At 48.5% G+C, this 19,813-nt stretch overlaps 1 long non-coding RNA gene across 1 annotated transcript in view; it reads right to left on the reverse strand.

Moving 5' to 3' along the window:
* LOC147662654 (uncharacterized) overlaps positions 1 to 19,813 on the reverse strand; it is a 168,476-nt gene that overhangs the window by 88,147 nt on the left and 60,516 nt on the right. Inside the window, exon 2 of the long non-coding RNA XR_015305512.1 lies at positions 19,359 to 19,485. This is a non-coding gene — a long non-coding RNA (uncharacterized LOC147662654). The remainder of the gene's footprint in view (positions 1 to 19,358; positions 19,486 to 19,813) is intronic.

The raw sequence follows: 19,813 nt of genomic DNA on the forward strand, positions 1-19,813 counted from the left end.
ACTGATGACATCTCATTTGACATTACTGATCACATCACTGATGACATCATTCATGTGGTAATACGATGAACCTCTTCAGTCTCTAATATAACCTTAGATACACTCAGTGTAAACAGACACTCACAGACTGTCACTCATCCATGGAGTTACTCACACACCTAGTCAGTCATGCAAAGAATCAATCACACCCCCATTTCCTCAACTATACAGTTATACACACCTTACTTATTCAAACATATATTAACACATATTTACTCTCTTATACAATCCCTGATACAAGTTCACAATGATTCATACAGCCACTCACACATTCACTGGCTTTTATGCACAGTTATTTATATATGCCAACTCTCACATGTACTGTGTTTTACATATGTACTTACTTTGACATGTAGCACTGAGATATCCATTCACTCACCAATACACTCATGCACACAGTCAACCGCCCATACAGCTATTTCCACATGCACTTTTGAACCCATACATCTAGTGAATCAGCCACCCACACACACACTCAGTCTCCCATACAAATACTTGGGCAACCAATCAATAACCCATATAGTTATTCATATAGCTACTGATCAACACATGCAGCAGTTTACAGAACAGACATAATGATGCACAAATTAAGACAGTTTAGTCACTAACTCATGCACTCAGTGAGACACATTTAATCACTCACTCATACAGTCAGTCATGCACCTACTAAATCCTTCATCCAGACACTTATACATCCACTAATTCTTCAATATGTAAGACATATTTTAACTTTACAGAAACATACAGTCACTGGATGTTGTCATCAGTGATGTCATCAGTGATGTCATTTGAGATGTCATCAGTGATGTCATCAGTGATGTCACTGACCATGTCATGAATGATGTAATATGTGACATCATCAGCAGTGGTTTGCGGGTGCGCGATATATAGTTAGTGCAACTAACTATATATGCGAATTTCAATGGTTTTGTGTGAGTAAAATAAGGTTTAGTAAATGCTAATCCCTAACTATATATGGTCTATTTTTTTTGTGAAAATTTCTTTATTAGCAGGATATATGAAGGTATAGTAAGCAGAGCATAACAGTTTGGTACATAAGTCACATATTTGCATCATATGGTCGCACTGACAGGATATACCCATTTTTCATTTTTCATTATGTCACTATAACACCCAAACTAAACTCCCCCCACCCTCGCCCTCCACCCTCCAGGCACTTCCTCTTCACTTTTATACCAGCCTGTGATGTCGGACATTCCTACACGCGTATATGGCGTGTGTTACGGTATCCCTGTTGTATGCGCACTAGGGGCATGTGGGGTTAGACACTGTCGTGTGAGTGCCGTCTGAGGTCGTGCACCTGTAGATTCGTGCAATGGGTCCTACCTGTTGGCGGGCGCCGCATAAGTGTCAGTCTATGATGTGGAACTACCCTCATTCCTGGTGTCCCAAGTCTATGGTGTGTTCTGAGTCTGAATCGTTCCCCGACTCCAAGGACCCCAGCAAAGCATTCCAGTCTAGGGAGATGGGATGCTTCCTAAGCCCTCTGCGTTCTTCGCGCTGCAACGTCGTACTTTCAGCCTTTCCCCACCTCACCAGCTCCGCCCTCCACATCTCACGGTCTGGTGGCTTGGGGGACTTCCACCTCATGGTGATCGCGCGCTTCGCTAAGATCATGGCTAAGTCTGTGAACCGTGTACCTACGGTCTTTCTCCGCTCCACAGGGCCCAGTCCCAGGAGGGTATATTCCAATGTGTTGTATGGTTTGGAAGGGACTAGTCTAGCTAAATCAGACTGTACTGAGGTCCAGTAGTACCCCAGCTTAGGGCAAGCCCATAGCATGTGAACCAGTCGGGCATCCTCCCCCCCCACACCTTGGGCATGTATTAGGAGTGTCTGGGAACATAGTGTGCAGGCGGTGAGGCGTCAGATATGCTCGATGGAGGAGCATGAGCTGTATGAATTTAAACTTCTGGTTCCTCGATACCTTTTTGGGGTATTTAAAGATCCTGTCCCATTCTTTATCTCCGAGCGTTCTCCCAATGTCGTGTTCCCACTTATCTCGTAATGGTTGCAGTAAGATGGCCCTGCCCTCTCTTATACCATGCGTTATCCACCTGGTCAGGTGGCCGCCAGTCCCCATGAGATACAGCATCGTGATTAGTGGGTTTGTGGGTGGCTCCGTCCCGTCAGGGGCCCATGCCTGTACTATGTAACCTTTCACACCTGCGTGTAGCAAGAACGACCTCCCAGGTGAGTGGTGTGTAATGCGAAAGTCCTCAAAAGTCATCATCTTGCCACCATTAAAGAAATCCCCCACCTGTGTCACTCCCAAGTCGTGCCAATCTGTAAGCATGTGGTTTGATAGTGTTCGCAGCCCAGCTGGTAACCCTAGTAGTGGTATCGTAGGGGCGTAAGTTGATGTGGGAGACGCGTATTTCACAGCCCGCCTCCAGTGTTCAATCGCTATGCGGAGAAGGGGGGGTGTGGACCTCGGGATCCCCGCCTTCTGGAGCAATAGGGCGTGAACCCTCCCTCTGTTCCATTCTGAGCCAGACATATCAATTTCGTGCAAATTGCGTCCTGCCAGCCAGTAGGCGAGCCATTGCAGGTGACATGCGAAGTTATATGCCCGGAGGTCCGGGACCCCCATACCACCCGCAGACGTGGGAAGCTGCAACTTCTTAAGGCTAATACGTCGCCTCCCGGTGCCCGAGACCAATTCAGTCAACAGGGTGTCAAGTGTTTTGAATACCGCGGCAGGGATTTTCAGCGAAGTCGGTAAAGTAGTACAGCAGACGAGGCAGGACCACCATCTTGGTAATAGTCACCCTGCCTGCCACTGCTAACGGGAGCGTGATCCAAAATCGCACCTGTGCTCTCAGCTTCGTAATTGCCCTTCCTACGTTGCCCTCTAGTAGGTCCCTTGGATCTCTATACACTTGTAACCCTAGGTAACGGAAGGTGTGCTCCGCCACCTGGAATGAGTAAGGTGCAAAGGGAAGATGAGTTTCCATCCTGGCTGCAGAGAAGAAAAACCCATATGACTTGGGTTCACTAATCGTAAGGCCCGACATGGTGCTAAAGGTATTAAATATTTCGGGCACAGGGTCCAAGTCCCCTCCTAGGTTTCCGAAGTAGAGTATAATGTCGTCCGCGTAGGCTGATATCACATGCCTCGTCTCACCCCTCGGTACACCTCTGTGTTGCGCGGACTCTCGGAGTTTGCACAGTAGGGGCTCTAACGCTAGTATAAACAATAGCGGGGATAATGGGCATCCCTGCCTGGTACCCTTAGCCACTGCCAATTGCGCCGATATGCACCTATTTGTGCGGACCCGTGCAGTTGGATATGTGTAAAGTAGTTTCACCCAACTAATGTACTCTATCGGCAACCCAAAATATTCGAGTACCGCAAACATGTAGTCCCACTTGATGGAGTCGAAGGCCTGCTTCAAGTCTACCGATACGCAGCCCTCCGTCCCCGCCCCTCCCGGTGTACCTAGCATGATTTGGCTGAGGCGCCGCAGGTTCATAGCAGTGCTTCTGCCCGGGACAAAGCCACACTGGTCTGGGTGTATGAGCGATGGAATGTATTGAGCCAGTCTGTTCGCTAGTAGTTTACTTAATATTTTGTAATCCGTGTTTAGTAGTGATAACGGTCTGTAATTTGCTATGCATAGGCTGTCCCTGTCTGGTTTCAGCAGTGATACTATTAGGGCTTGTAGTGTGGACTGTGGAAGACCCCGGGCCTTAAGTGCCTCCCTATATACCTCTAGTAGTCGTGGTGCCAGAAGATCTATGAAGGGTCCATAGAATTCCACTAGAAGGCCATCCGTGCCCGGGGCTTTGTTCCGTGGGAGGGCGCGAATGGCCTGTCGAATTTCTGCTATCGTGATAGGCCTCGCCAACTCTTTCCTCTGTCTCTCCTCTAGCTTCGGTATTTCCAACCCCCTCATGAAGTCCCCGAGGGCCCCATCCACCATAGGGTCGTGTGGGCCGTATAACGTCCCATAGTAGTCTTGAAACGCTGCGTTCACACTCAGCTGCGTTGTTGCCATTGTCCCCCCCCCTGGTCAAGTACCTCCATTATGGGCAAGTGTATCGGGTCGTCTTTTACCAGCCGGGCTAATAAAGGTCCTGCCTTATCTACCTGCGCATGTTGTCTACTCGTGTACTCTCGGTAGTCAAGGATACGCAGTTCCTCTAACAGTTCTGCATGTTGGATGTGTGCTTCCTGTAGGGGCGTGAAAGGCACATTCGTGCCGGCAGCTTCACTCTCCAGTAGTGCTAGGCGTCCCTCTACATCCCGGAGTTTGTCCATCACAGTGTGCCTCATGCCCACCCGTGTGCTCATCGCTTCACCCCGAATCGTGACCTTAAAAGCATCCCACTCCACCTGGCGGGCGCTCGCTGACCCACCGTTTATGTCAAAGTAAGTTACAATGGCCATCACTAGTGATGCGCGGAAAGTCGTGTCCTCTAATAGGTCTGGGTTAAGGCGCCAGGTTGGTATGGGAGTTGGGATCCTACCCCACTGAAAAGTGACTTCCACCGGGTTGTGGTCTGAGAAAGTTTTTCCCATGTGTTCCGCCGTTAAAATCGACCCTAAGAGTGGCGTGGTGCAGAATACATGATCTATTCTGGTGTGCAACTTGTGTGGTGGTGAATAGAATGTATATTCCCTGTCCAATATGTGTTTGCCACGCCATGCATCTGTTAATTGCCAACCCTCTGCCCACTGCGCTAGCGCCTCAGCCTGTTTTCTACTTTCCGTGGCCTGTAATGGTGGGTGCGATCTATCCATTGATACATCCAGCACAGCATTAAAATCCCCTCCCAGAAACCAGGGAAAATCAGCCCAATCAGCCAGCACTCCGCCAAGCGTCACCAGGAACGCTGATTGGTTCGAGTTCGGTGCATATACACTTCCCAGCACAACAGGGCAACCATCCAACAACCCTCGGACAAATACATATCTGCCATTCGTATCCGCCCTCAGTTCCACCAGTTTGAAGGGGACCGAATTCCTCAGCCACACAGCTGCCCCTCTCGAGAAGGCTGAGTAAGAGGTGGCGAACAATTGACCCTTCCACTTTTTAAGCAATTTCCCACTTTCTGAGGTCGTTAAATGGGTTTCCTGAAGGCAGGCAATATTGACCTTCCTGCGATTCAGTTGAGCTAAGATTCTATGTCTTTTGTGGACCGACCCCATGCCACGAACATTCCAAGTGCACAATTTATAGTCATTAAGGGTCCCCATCCCTAGCGGCAGCAGGTGTAGCCGGTGGATTCCGCACCATGGAGCAGGTATAATTAAACAACCATAAGTCTTGTGCCCGTACAAGAAACAACCCCGTAACTCCCAGGTCCCCGAACAAAACCTTTCGGGATCCAAACAGTATAGCCCAACGTGGGCATGCCTTACAGTTAAACATGTCTATATGGTGGGGGTCTGGGGCCTCTTACACCAGTCCAGAGTCTGTTGGCAGCACTCCATCTCACCAAGAGCAAAGAAGGCCCCCCGATCGCCTTGCAGATAGTTCATACGTTACCATCCGGCTTGTCGCCCAGCCACAGTCACAGGTCATGTGCTTCTTGTGCCGTGATCTTGGGAAACAGCTGCAGGCTATCAGCAGACCCCGACACCTCAGTGTGGATGGCAGAGCGGCTGGCTGAGGCGGCAGGGTCCCGGGCGTCGTGTTCAGCTAAGGCGGCCGATGTCAGTTGCCCCAGCCCCTCGGTCCTGGCCGATGACGGTCCCCCAGAGTCCGCGTGTCGGTGCGTGTGATCCTTGGTCGCTCCCTGCTGGTGTCGGCCTCCCCGGCGCGATGATCCCTCACCGTGATCCTCCCCAAAGGGGGCCTGCGAGTTCGGGGGCGTCAGTGTCACCTCAATCCATTCCGCCGCTTCCTCCGGTGATTCGAAAAAGTAGGACCAATTGTTGTAAAGCACCTTGAGTCGTGCCGGAAACAGCAGTGCGTACTTCAGATCCCTGTCCCGCAGCAAGCGCTTAACTCCCAGGAACGTCGAGCGGGCCCTCTGCACCGCCGGGGTGAAATCTGGATACACCGAAATAGTCTTGTCCTCAAAGCGCAATGGCGCTTTCTCTCTTGCGGCCCTCAGGACCGAGTCACGGTCTTTGTAGTGTAGCAGGCGGGCAATTAAGGGGCGCGGTGACGCTCCTAGTTTAGGCGGCCTCGCCGGCATCCGGTGCGCTCTCTCCACACTATATAGTGGCGTGAGGTCTTGGGGATCCACTATCTTCTTTAGCCAATCCTCTACGAATTGGGTGGGGTCCTTCCCCTCGCTTTTCTCTGGAATACCCAGTATGCGCACGTTATTGCGGCGGGCCCGCCCTTCCGCATCATCCAGCTTGTCCCATATCATTTTGATCTGCTTGTCCATTTGCTCGAGTTTCGTAGAATGGGATGTTTGTTGTGGTATGAGGTCGTCTAGCGCTATTTTGTGCTCCTTGACTTTCTCCGCCAGCTTCGTATGGTCCACCTTGAGCAGTGAGAGGCTTGTTGCCATGTTGTCCATTCGGGATTCTAGCGCCTCCCTGGACGCCTTGATTTCAACTAGTATAAGGTCCAGTTTCGCATCTTGTGAGGTTTTGCCCGTCGGGGGAATCATCTCCACGTTCGAGGACGCCAGCGGGTCCTCTGAGCCCGTGGACTGAAGATCAGCTCCAGCTCCGTGGTCCTGCGCCTTGGCCCGGTTCCTGCCCATATTGCGCGTTGGATGTGTCCCCAGTGCTACTGGTCTGGGCGAGCGGCGAGTGAGTCCCAGTCGAGTGATATGCCGGTGTCCCCCACGTACAGCCGCCAGGGAGAGGTCACCCGTCGTCGTCCTGCCGCGTCCAGCGTGTGCAGGAGGCCTCACCAGCCCCCCCCCCCCCCCCCCCAGGTCTCAGCAGTCACGGTTAAAAAAGTTCGGGAATGGCGGCCCACACAGCTCTCTCATAAGCTGGTATCTCACGCCGTTATTACGCCAGTGAAGGGGGGTAGGGGGCCACTCAAAGGCTAAATGCGTGGTGGGGTGCCTATTATCCCGCTGCCGCTCCGTGCACTGTACCTTCTGTCTGGCGGCCCGATTCAACAGGCAGGGTCCTCGCAGTGCTGGGGAGGGGGAGGGGGGGGGGGGCCCTCCGTCCGGCCCGCCACCGTCAATGTCTCGCGCAGCCCCTCCGGGTAGCGGCACTCGGGGTAGGTCAGTCGCGGCAGCGTCCTCAGGGGGTCCGCCGAGCGCGGCGGGGGCAGGCGCGCTCAGGCGGGATCTAACGCGGTCAGCGCCGCTTCCTCACCAGGCAGACAGGGCGTAATGGCAGTCCTCACAGGCAGCGCCCTTGCTGGTTTCGGGCGTTCGGGGGGTTCGGCAGGTCACTGTTATGTATCCCTCCCGTGGGTCTTCCGCTGGCGTGTTCCGGCTCACCGCCCCTCAGCAGCCCAGGTCGCACCCGCAGCTGCCCTAGTCGGCTCCGGCCGCCTCCTCACGCCAGTCCGCTGCTCCACCACGAGGGCCAGGCCGCTCCCAAATCACCGCCCGTAGGCAGCCGTCTGCAGTCGTCCTCAGCCGCCGATCGGCGTCGGGGGTCCGCACCGCCTCCCGGGACCGGGGGGTGTATCGTGGCAATCGGGGGGGTAGGGGGATAAAGGATATTTAGCTAGTGTTGGTGGTTATGGACGGAGCCTCGTTAGATCACGTCCGCCATGTTCGGTCCTTGGCCACGCCCCCTATATATGGTCTATAACCTATGGTTTTTTCAGTGAATTTTCAAGGTTTTGTAAATGCTAATTCCTAACTATATATGGTCTATAACCTATGGTTTTTTCAGTGAATATATATATATATATATATATATATATATATATATATATATATATATATATATATATATATTCCAATCGTCCCTTTCTCCAGAAACGATAACGCACTCACGGGGGCTATGTTTGCAGTTCTTTATTTCGGCTTTTCTGACAAGACAAACAGACGCGTTTCAGACCTCAAGTCCTTCGTCAGTGTTCGCATGTGCCGCGTTACCCAACACAATATATACAATTCGCTTCCTGTTAGATGAAAAGGAATGAAGGACAAATCGTGTAAATACATACAAAAGGGCAGCCATTACTAAGTGGGTTAAATTCTTCACACAGTGACATATTCGCAATGTGTTATAACCCCTGTGGTATACTAATGCCGATTTCACTAGATTAGAGTGAATTTAATCTTGCTGTGTATCAGCATATCATGGCATCTCAATGGCCCTATTTACAAATATTTACAATATATTGCAGAAGATTCGAACACCATTTTGGACAATGCGATCGTCATCTAGTTGCACAGGGAATTTAGTGATTTCTATCATTGTTAATTAACATATGACTTAATCCCAAATCGGTGAGAATTGATGTAATCTCGCCGTGTATCGGCCCATCACCGACTGGAGCAACATCGGCAAGATCGCAGTCCAAAAAGGCCATCACCTTTGTAACATCGTTTTTCGTTATTTACAATTTTTTACAATTTACAATTCAACTCATTAATTCTTCCAATAGGATATGCCAAGAGAATACATCCGGGATATATCAAATTGCACTCTCATAATTAAGCCGTGAATCGGCTTTCCCAAATACATAGATTCATAATCAACCCCAATTTCAATTTCAAAGAAACTATCGTGTATCAAAACAGAACCTGATTCAATCCAAAGATCGGATAATCATAAACCCAACAGTCTCAGATTCTAAGTCATGTGGATCGGTATGAAATAAAAGAGAGCCAAATAAAACTTATACCCGTATCCAACTGGCAAAACTTCATGTGACAAGAAAGAGAGAAGAGCGAACAGAAAAAAAAGAAAATTATATAACAATACATATGAGAAAATATACATACACGAGAAATATATATATGAAAAGTATAGAAATATATATATATATATATATATATATATATATATATATATAAATATATATATATATATATATATATATATACGTGTAGGGGAGAGAGAAAAGAAGAGAGGAAGAAGAGGAAAGAAAAAAGGAAAGGTAGATATAAACTTCAACAGAAAAGCTAGAGAATGCAAAAAGGAGAATAGATCAAATATAAGGACAATACATCTGCAAGGAATACAGTTCTTAATTCATGAAAATCTACTTGCATTCATCAATTCACATAACCTCCACCTACAGACTGGTTATTTTCCCAGGTGTACACCAAGTTCCTCTCCAATGTTGAGCCCACCCGGCTGTTTTGTCTGCATGTCAATTATATGACGCGACTCTAGTCTGCGTAGGCGTGTTAATCTGTCCCCCCCTCTGGGATTAGATGGTACGTGGTCCAAACCAAAGTATTTGAGTAACTCTCGATTACTCTGGTGCGCTTGGGCGAAATGCCTGGCCACAGGATAGGACACATCTTTATTCATTATGGCCCGTTGGTGTTCCAATACTCGCATCTTCACACCATTGATTGTACTCCCTATATATTTGTGACCACAGGGACATATAAGACAGTACACCACATATGGTGTCGTGCAGGTAATGAAATGCTTGATCTTTTTGGGTCGGACTAAGCCTGGAATTGAGTAGGAAAGCACCCTCCGGCTATGTTCTCATGCGCGGCATTTGCCACAAGGGAAAAACCCCGCCATGTCTCTCAGCGTGCCCTGTCCGGTTGTTTTAGTTGGTGCAAGGTGACTATGGACTACCATATCTTTTATGGATCATGATTTTCGGAAGGTGATAAGCGGTCTATCGGGAACATCACATCCGATCACTGGATCCGTGCGCAGTATGTGCCAACTTTTCGAGAGCATGCCTCTCAGGGCATTAGCCCCATCTGAAAATGTTGTAATCATCCTAAATGTATTTACATTTGTGGTATCTTCTGTTCTTTTTGGGTTACATACAAGCAATTGTTGTCTGGGAATCCTTATCACTTTTTTGAGGGTTCGATCTAGCATGTCTTGATCATATCCTCTCATGCGAAACCTCTGCACGCTCTCATTTGCTGCTATCATGAAATCAACATCACGGGAGCAATTCCTTTTAAACCTCAGCAATTCACCATAGGGTATACTTTTTACTAGGCTAGGTGGATGACTACTTTCAGCATGGAGTATGCTGTTTCCTGCCGTTGGTTTTCTATAAAGGGCAGTTTGCAGTTTGTCCTCACTCACAAAGACTCTTAAATCTAGGTAGTGTACTTCTTCACTGCTGATATCAGCAGTAAATTTCAAATGTTGATCGTTTGTGTTTAGGTCCTTGACAAAATCATTAGCTTCTGTGGAGGAGCCCCAAGACACCACAAACAGGTCGTCGATGTAAGGACGCCACATCACAATATTCTCTGCCCATTTGTTGTTTTCACCGGCAAAGGCCACCTGCTCCTCCCACCAGCCCACGAAAAGGTTCGCGTAGCTGGGGGCGAAGCAGGTTCCCATCGCCGTCCCAGAGGTTTGTTTAAAGAAAGTACTTTGGAACAAAAAAATATTGTTTTGTAAACAAAACTCTAGCATCTCAATTAACATTGTACCATGCTCTCGGTATTTCCCAGGTCTCATATCGAGAAAATATTTAACAGCCTCGACCCCCTTATCGTGCTTTATGCAAGTGTCAGGATTCTACTGGTCGCGCCTGCAATACCATGTTCTAGTAGCGCGAGCGAGAGCTTCAAGAACTCTGTAGTCACAAACAGAGCCCGAACTACATTACCCAGAACTCCCGGCATTGTAGAGAGTATTTGTTGGTCACACGCACGCTTCCTGTTGCGTGTAATTCTAGGCGTTTCCGCTTCCAGGTGACGCCTGCCTGAGACGCCGGTTCCCCGACGCTGCACAGGACGGATCCTGCTGGTAGCGGGTTTGTTTGTCGCCGCAGCATAGGACTTTGCCCACAGACCTTCATTCGAGGTAGGAGTGGGACTACAGCAGTGGTAGGGTTCCTGATCGGCGAGCGTCTTGTCGCGTTCAGGTAACCTCACGGCAGAGAAAGCGGAGCGCGGTGGTAGGTTGCCATGCGTTGCCGTTTGTCTCCATCACGTAGTGCATGAACTACGAGGAGTCCTTCTTGTATTTCCCTGGGTGCAGGGTCGCGGAGCGCTGTGGTGAAGGACAACCACATGCTGCCGGGCCCCCGTTATTACAGAGACTGTTTAATGTTCTAGCAATGGATTACTTCCTCTATCAGTGACTTGCACTGGTTACGGCTTTACCAGTAACTTTCAGGATTGTCTTGTACAAACTTTCTTTGGGCTCAAGTCGACCTTATGCACAGTAGAGCGGAGTGCTGTGGTTCTTGCTTCCCACGCACTGCCGATTCTACAAATAAGGAGGAGAGGATTTCCTGTTTTGGATACAGATCATTGTTTATTTTATTTTCTTCAATACCTTTCATAACAGATTCCAAGTTACCACTCTCTGGCATTCATTTCCTGGTATGTTAGACGTAAGGGGTTTGAGTCCTACTGTAAGGGAGTCTTTTGAGGATAACAGTTCTTTGACCTACGTTTATGTGTCCCTGTAGGTACATAGGGTGTCAAGAGAGGTTGCGGTGTTGTACCACAGCTGTTTCTTCTGTTTTATAAGGTATCTACAACACATATTAGCGAGACTTAATGAGAGTAGACTGTGATTGATGAAGTATTAATAGCTGTGTATGTGTTCTGTCGTTTCAGGTATATCCCTTCCCAGCTGTCCCCTTCCTTTCCCTTCCTGGTTCATTTATCCCTCGCCTAATGGCTCAAGGCCTCTGTGTGATTAAAACTAGAGGTCTTGTGACGTTTGGAGGTGGACCCTTGTAAGCTACAATCGAGTTCCGTGGAGCAGATCCGGACAGAATTACACGCCCACGAAATAGGCTCCGCCCGACTCGATTGTGGTTACAATGGCTACATTAGAGGATGTATTGCATGCCTTGGTGCTGGTGCAGCAAGAGCTAGCAGCCTCTAAGACTGAGGCGGCCGCCTTGAGAGACAAGGTGGACAGATTGAGTAGAAACCCTTTTGATGCGTCTACTGCACAAGTGCAGGTTATAGTACCATCTCCCATACCGTTGGCTAGCCCGGAAAGGTATTCGGGCGACCCAGCTAAAACGCAGGTGTTTCTCACGCAAATAATGCTTCATTTCTCCTGCAAGCCGGCCTCCTTTCCGAACCATCATTCGAGGGTAGCTTTCGCCATTTCCTACCTGATCGGAGATGCGGCCAATTGGGCTGTACCTTTGGTGAGAAAGAATGACGCCATCCTCTCGGATTGGGCTGCGTTTCGTGCCGAATTCGAGAGGGTATTCGATAGGCGGGCCACGACCTTTAGTGCAGACAGAGAGTTGCTCACCCTCCGACAGGGTAGGAGGGATTTGATTTCCTAGCTAGTGATGTCTAGAGTAATTAGCTATATATATATATATATATATAACTATAAGTCACTCCTATGGTAGGCCTTAACAATCCTGGAGGCAGAGTGCTTGGTTTTGTGTGAGAGGGTGCCCTAGCCGAGCCCCTCTGCAGCTTTCCGAACCAACTCTGAACCAGCTGTTCTATGATATAGCCATACCATATACTCTTAAGTGCATTATAATCCTCCGGTTAATGCTAGCTATGGTTTGGCTTTATCAAAACATGTCGTGTAAGGTGTCAAACACTTTGGAATACTATCCCCCCCTAGCATTCTAGAGGGAGAAGACATTAAGTTACTGGTTTCAGAGCCCCAGCATCACATAGTGGATGCTGCTGTCACAGACACAAGTCTGCCCTCCTGCTACTGGACGAAACTCCGGCAGGGGAAGCTTGGACAATAGACGGAAGAAATCTCCCTTGTGGAAAAGGAGTGACCACCCTGTTCAAACAGGACCAACTGCATCTTTGCCGGTCTGCATTGTCGAGGCTCCCTGCGGATCCCGCAGACTCTGAGACACAAGACACGTACTTCCAGATGTCAATTTGTCACCCAACTGGAACCACGCTGCAGGAGCGACGATATGCCCTTCTCTCTACCCCCACACAGACTGCAGGCCACGATGTAAATACCAATGCACACTACAGCCTGAGCCAGGAGAGAGGGAAGGGTAAAAATAACAAACCCGGGGAGGAAGAAGGCTTCGGGAACCCAGTAAGTCTCCTGCTTGCTCTCATAAATCTCAAGGGCTTACAAAGAACCTCGCACCCTGCAGAGGAGAGATAAACAAAAAGAACAACTATAAGTAATCACCACTAAAGTCTCTCTCTTTACGCACATACTATAATCAGGACCAAACACAACCCTCTTCCCTCCTTCTTACCCGATGAATGCAACAGCACTGCTGCATAGGAGACTCCGTTCCTCTGTTGCCATACGGAAGCCTTCAAGAGTGAACGCCACTCTGGGTTAGTTTTCCTCGCATTGATATACCGTATGCGTTAGGGGAAAAAGTCACGAGATTGAAAAAAACCCTTTTCTCAAATACTTCGTGCAAAACAAACGTCCCGCTTACCCCGCTTCCCGAAAAATCGGTGGCCACAAAGATAAACAAAGAAAAAAACGTTAACAAGCAGCCGGTTCGTACACAGAACCCAAAGTTCTCTCACAAGAACGCCGAGAGAAATCCAACACCCGGAAATGACTACACCGGCGTAATTACTATGTCCGTACGCAGCCGCGCACAGGAATCCACCGCCGATCCGGAGCAAGTTGTTGTGTCACTTGCAATATCCAGAACTCCCAAGCACGTTATTCAATTCCGGAATCCAGAAGAAAGTTCGTTAAGGTTAGAACGAAGCCTCGCTCTGTCACCCAAATCAGTCCCAGGGTGAAAACACGAACTCAGCCAAATAATCCCATTAGCACGGTCACCAATAAAAGACAACGTGACCGGTTTCAAAACCAAGCGCAGACTGCCCGGTTACTCTCCATTAAGAGCGATCACATGGGTAAGGAGGGAGGGGTGTAAACGTCAGCATGCGCATAGAGAGAAGACTGGGTGCAGCCCGATCTAAATCCCAACAGTACCTCCCCGCAAAGGCCTCCCTACCGGACGGGGCTTGGAAGGGTGACGTAAATGGAAAAGCTCACCAATCTAGGGGCATGTACCCCACTTGCTGCCTCCCAAGTCCGATCTTCAGGGGGATATCCCTTCCAATCAATCAAATACATGAGTTTCCCATTCCTTCTTCTGGAATCCAAGATGGCACTAACTTCAAACTCCTCATCCTCACCTACCATCACAGGAGGAGGGGGAGGCAAAACCTGCGTGGTAGCTATGTAAGGTTTCAAAAGGGAGGTATGAAAGACAGGATGAATCCCATACTCATCTGGTAACCCCAACTTCATTGCCACAGAATTTACCACTTTAACAATAGGAAAAGGACCCACAAATCTAGGCTGTAATTTACGTGACCCCCCTAATCTCAAGTTCTTGGTGGAAAGCCACACCTTATCCCCCACCCGGTAGGAAGGAGCAGGGGCCCTATGTTTGTCTGCCTACTTCTTCATGTCCGCCTTGGCTCTCTCTAGGTGTTCCAATGCCGTGTTCCAAATCTGCACCAATGAGAGCCCCAATGTAGTCACTGCAGGTACCTGGCCGGAGGGTTGAATAGGGATTGCTCTGGGGTGAAACCCCATGGAACAAAAGAAAGGGGTCATTCCAACAGCTGAATGTACACTGTTGTTATATGCGAATTCAGCCAGAGGGAGAGCCACAACCCAACTGCATGACAATGATGTTACAAGACACCTCAAGTATTGTTCCATGGTCTGATTGGTGCGCTCAGTCTGACCATCCGATTGAGGATGATATGCGGAGGACAGACACAGTTTCATCCGTAAAGCAGCACACAACTCAGTCCAGAAATGGGAAATAAACTGAGCCCCCCTATCCGATACAATTGCCAAAGGCAAACCATGCAGGTGTACCACAGAAGACACAAAGATCATGGCCAATTCCCCCGCAGTGGGTAACTTACCTAAGGGCACAAAATGCGCCATCTTGGTGAATTAATCCACTACGACTAATATGGCTGTGAAGCCAGACTCCAAGGGTAAGTCTGTCACAAAATCCATACTTATTGTTTGCCATGGAGCGTTGGGAACCGGGAGAGGATGCAACAACCCTGAAGGCTTATTATGGGTCGGTTTATTTACAGCGCACACAGGACAGGCCTTAACATACGACTGGACATCTCTAGCCACTGACTCCCACCAAAACCACTGCAAACAAAACTCAATGGTTTTGTTCGTACCAGGGTGCCCACTACCCGTTCCGGAGCAATGAATGAACCCCTCTCTTTCTCAACCAACTGGTCAGTGTGTTTCATATGGATATGGGATAATGCATCTGACTTTAGTTGCTGCACTGCGGGCCTATAGGTGATGATAAAATCATACTCATTAAAAAATGAAACCCACCGCATCTGGCGAGGGGTTAAAGCTTGCGCTGAATGGAAGAACTCCAAGTTCTTGTGGTCAGTGAAAATCGTTATTGGATGCCGAGCACCCCACAGATGATGACGCCACTCTTCAAAAGATAGTTTAATGGCCAACAATTCACGCTCGGCCACAGTATAATTCCTTTCGGCTGGCAGCAAGGTTTTAGAGAAGTAAGCAATTGGATGCATGTATCCATTCTCCACGTCTCTCTGGGACAACACCCCTCCCACGGCGCACAAAGAGGCATCCGCCTCAACAAAAAAAGGCAATGTAGGATCAGGGTGAACCAAAACAGGGGCCGAAGTGAACCTTTCAATCAATAGATTCAAAGCTGATTGAGCATGATCTGACCAAACAAAAGGCACCCCTTTCCTTAACAACACCGTCATGGGGGCTATAATCTCTGAAAAATGCGAGATAAACCGCCGATAGAAATTGGCGAACCCAAGTAAGACCTGAATATCTCTCACACAAATTGGCGACGGCCAAGAAGTGATAGCTTCTATTTTCTTGGGATCCATCATGATCCCCTCCGCTGAAATCACAAACCCCAAAAACTCCACTTTAGATGTGTGAAAACTACACTTCTCTAGTCGTACATACAACTGGTGTTCTTTCAGGCGCTGCAATACCTGCCCAACATGGACTTCGTGTTCCTCAACAGTGTTAGAGAACACAAGGATATCGTCTATGTAGACTATGACGCTCAAATCCAAATATTCCCTCAGCACCTCGTTGATGAAAAACTGAAAAGCAGCCGGAGCGTTACATAGCCCAAAGGGCATAACGCAATATTCGTAAAGGCCGAATTTGGTCCGGAAGGCAGTTTTCCATTCATCGCCTTCACGGACACGGATGAGATGATAAGCACCCCTAAGATCTAACTTAGTGAAAACCGTCGCATGCTTCAGTTGATCAAGTAACACAGGTATCAAGGGAAGAGGGTACTTGTTCTTAATCGTACCCTTGTTGAGCGCGCTATAGTATACACAATCCTGGAAGGGCACCCTCCTTCTTCGGAATAAAGACGATCGCCGATGACACAGGCGAAGAGGAAGGATGTATGAACCCTTTCTCCAACATCTCTCTGATGTACTCCTTCAAATGCTGTTCTTCAGGGCCCGACAAAGCATAAACACGACTACAAGGTAGCGTAGCCCCTGGCATCAAATCAATCCGACAATCGAAAGGGCGGTGAGGGGGAAGGTCTCTAGCCTTTACTTTATCAAACACCTCACTGAAGACGAATAGGTTTCAGAGACCCCTAACTCTTCTTCTCCCTTCCGCTCCGACAACCTGTGATTCAATTTCATAACCAGATCAATAAACTCAGTACAATCTGAAGGAGGATTAACCACCTGGGAGACCACATCCTTCAGTTCCTCACATAACCCCTGATAAAATAATGAGGTTCTCTTGTCTAATGGCCAGTGCGTTTCAGACACCAATCTATTGAAGGTAGACATATAAGTAAGCAGATCTTGTTTGCCCTGTCGTAACTTCAATAGCTCAGCATCACTAGCTTGCATGAACGCATGTTTAGCGAAAAGGCCATGCATCATTTCTTTAAATAAGTCATAGTTGTTCAACACCGGATCGTCATTCTCCACTAACGGCACAGCCCAAGTAGCAGCCGTCCCCGCTAAATAAGAGATAACAAATGCCACCTTGGCTGCATCATTCGGGAAGGCTGTAGCTCTGCACAGGAAATGGAGATGGCACTGATTCATAAAGACAGCAAATTTGTTCGAATCCCCCGTAAAACGTTCAGGAACAGCAAGAGGAACAGGAGTAGGAGTAGTGACGTTCACAGTCATAGGAGCGGCGCTACTCCCAGCTCCTCTGTCATACTGAAAGGTAGCGGGTTGCAGCAAGGGTTTTCCCATTCCCCAACTCCCCTGATCCCGTGACCTAGCCATGTTTAGCTCCTGACGCAACCCCATGTTCTCCTGTTTTAGGTCCTGTAATTGCGTCTGTAAAGCAGTAACTGCGCCCATCAGTTCCTGCATAGTGGGGACCCTCTCTTCCTGACCACTATCCTCAGTTTTATCAATATCCATCCTCGCTCGGGCAGCGTAACTATTCGTGGGCTTGGTTATCTGTCAATTTGTCACCCAACTGGAACCACGCTGCAGGAGCGACGATATTCCCTTCTCTCTACCCCCACACAGACTGCAGGCCACGATGTAAATACCAATGCACACTACAGCCTGAGCCAGGAGAGAGGGAAGGGTAAAAATAACAAACCCGGGGAGGAAGAAGGCTTCGGGAACCCAGTAAGTCTCCTGCTTGCTCTCATAAATCTCAAGGGCTTACAAAGAACCTCGCACCCTGCAGAGGAGAGATAAACAAAAAGAACAACTATAAGTAATCACCACTAAAGTCTCTCTCTCTACGCACATACTATAATCAGGACCAAACGTAACCCTCTTCCCTCTTTCTTATCCGATGAATGCAACCGCAGTGCTGCATAGGAGACTCCGTTCCTCTGTTGCTATACAGAAGCCTTCAAGAGTGAACACCACTCTGGGTTAGTTTTCCTCGCATTGATATATGCGTTAGGGGAAAAAGTCACGAGACTGAAAAAACCCCTTTTCTCAAATACTTCGTGCAAAACAAACGTCCCGCTTACCCCGCTTCCCGAAAAATCAGTGGCCACAAAGATAAACAAAGACAAAACGTTAACAAGCAGCCGGTTCGTACACAGAACCCAAAGTTCTCTCACAAAAACGCCAAGAGAAATCCAACACCCGGAAATGACTACACCGGCGTAATTACTATGTCCGTACGCAGTCGCGCACAGGAATCCACCGCCGATCCGGAGCAAGTTGTTGTGTCACTTGCAATATCCAGAACTCCCAAGCACGTTATTCAATTCCGGAATCCAGAAGAAAGTTTGTTAAGGTTAGAACGAAGCCTCGCTCTGTCACCCAAATCAGACCCAGGGTGAAAACGCGAACTCAGCCTAACAATCCCATTAGCACGGTCACCAATAAAAGACAACGTGACCGGTTTCAAAACCAAGCACAGACTGCCCGGTTACTCTCCATTAAGAGCGATCACATGGGTAAGGAGGGAGGGGTGTAAACTTCAGCATGCGCATAGAGAGAGGACTGGGTGCAGCCCGATCTAAATCCCAACACCAGACATCTCTAGGGGCCTCACAAACCATATACTAAAATAGTGGTATAAGAACCACGTGAGGAATAGAAAGGAGGCCTAGGGCCTGTGGAATCGCTGGGGCTACTCAGAACAAACCAAGGTTAGGATATAGGAGGCCCACGGGAGACGCGTGCAGTGTCTAAACACAGCCGCAGGTTACCATTGACTTTCTATGGAGAACGAACAAGTTACAGTTTTAAAGATTAAGGGTACAAGGAGGTGAACTGCTATGGAACCCTTTTAGACTAAGACACTTGGAGAGTCAATACCCACGGGAGCACCGGAGTACTCGAGATACCTCACCCAGGGAAGCCGGGTGCATAGATGTCTTTTTGTGTCGGGTTTCGTCGTCAGTTCCAATTGAGAGCTGGGAAGAAGTGCTGCAGGCGACCAGAGGAAAAGTGTCCGGGTGGATTCAAGGGTGGATCAGAGATCTGAAGAACCTGAAAGCAGAAGGGACAGAGTCTGGGTCACTAGCCAGTGACCAGGATGGCGATGGGAAGCTGCCAGCCAATGTTGGGTGATTTCAGGTGAAAAGGTGAAATTTGTCTGTTCAGCCACGAGGACCAGGAGGCGTCGACGACGACCAAGAGCTGGATTCGAGCTGTCCCACGAAGGATCTAGTTACCTCATGCCTGGTCAGACTTACCTATCAAACATTTAAACAAGCACGCTTACACCATGTTGGGGAAGAATCCCCACACAAACACAAACAGATTATCATTTTAGATGTTGATATGATTTCCCACACAAAGCACCAGGGTAGGTCTCTGAAGACGACGGTACCCACCTGCAAGGCTTTTCCTTTGAAGAGTTGACTCCAGCGAAGGAATGGCTCCTAGTGATGGATGCGGAGAGAATCCGTCGTTGAGGCCTGACTGAGAGCGACATTGTGGACAGCGTACACGGTGAGCCTCCTGCAGAGACAAAAATAAATAAACTTGGGTAAAGGGGTGGGACACAAAGAACAGCTTGCAGATTGTGCAGGAATCAAAGTAAGGCCCAACTAATTAATCCCTTCTCGATACCATGGTTATGGTAAGATTATGTAACTGAGGAAAAAACGTATATAACATCTCGTATTGGAGGAACATTTAAGACATCAGTAAATAATTATGTTTTGCAGAGAAAGCAATGACAGACATAGGTTATGTATCAGTTTGTGAGGCTTTCAGAATAACAGTGCCTTCTTGGTGCTGAAAGCAAAGTCACCCAAAGTCAACTCAGTAACAAAATAGTTCAAAT

The sequence above is a fragment of the Lissotriton vulgaris genome, unplaced genomic scaffold (assembly GCF_964263255.1).
Source record: "Lissotriton vulgaris unplaced genomic scaffold, aLisVul1.2 SCAFFOLD_3202, whole genome shotgun sequence".
NCBI classification, from domain to species: Eukaryota; Metazoa; Chordata; class Amphibia; order Caudata; family Salamandridae; genus Lissotriton; species Lissotriton vulgaris.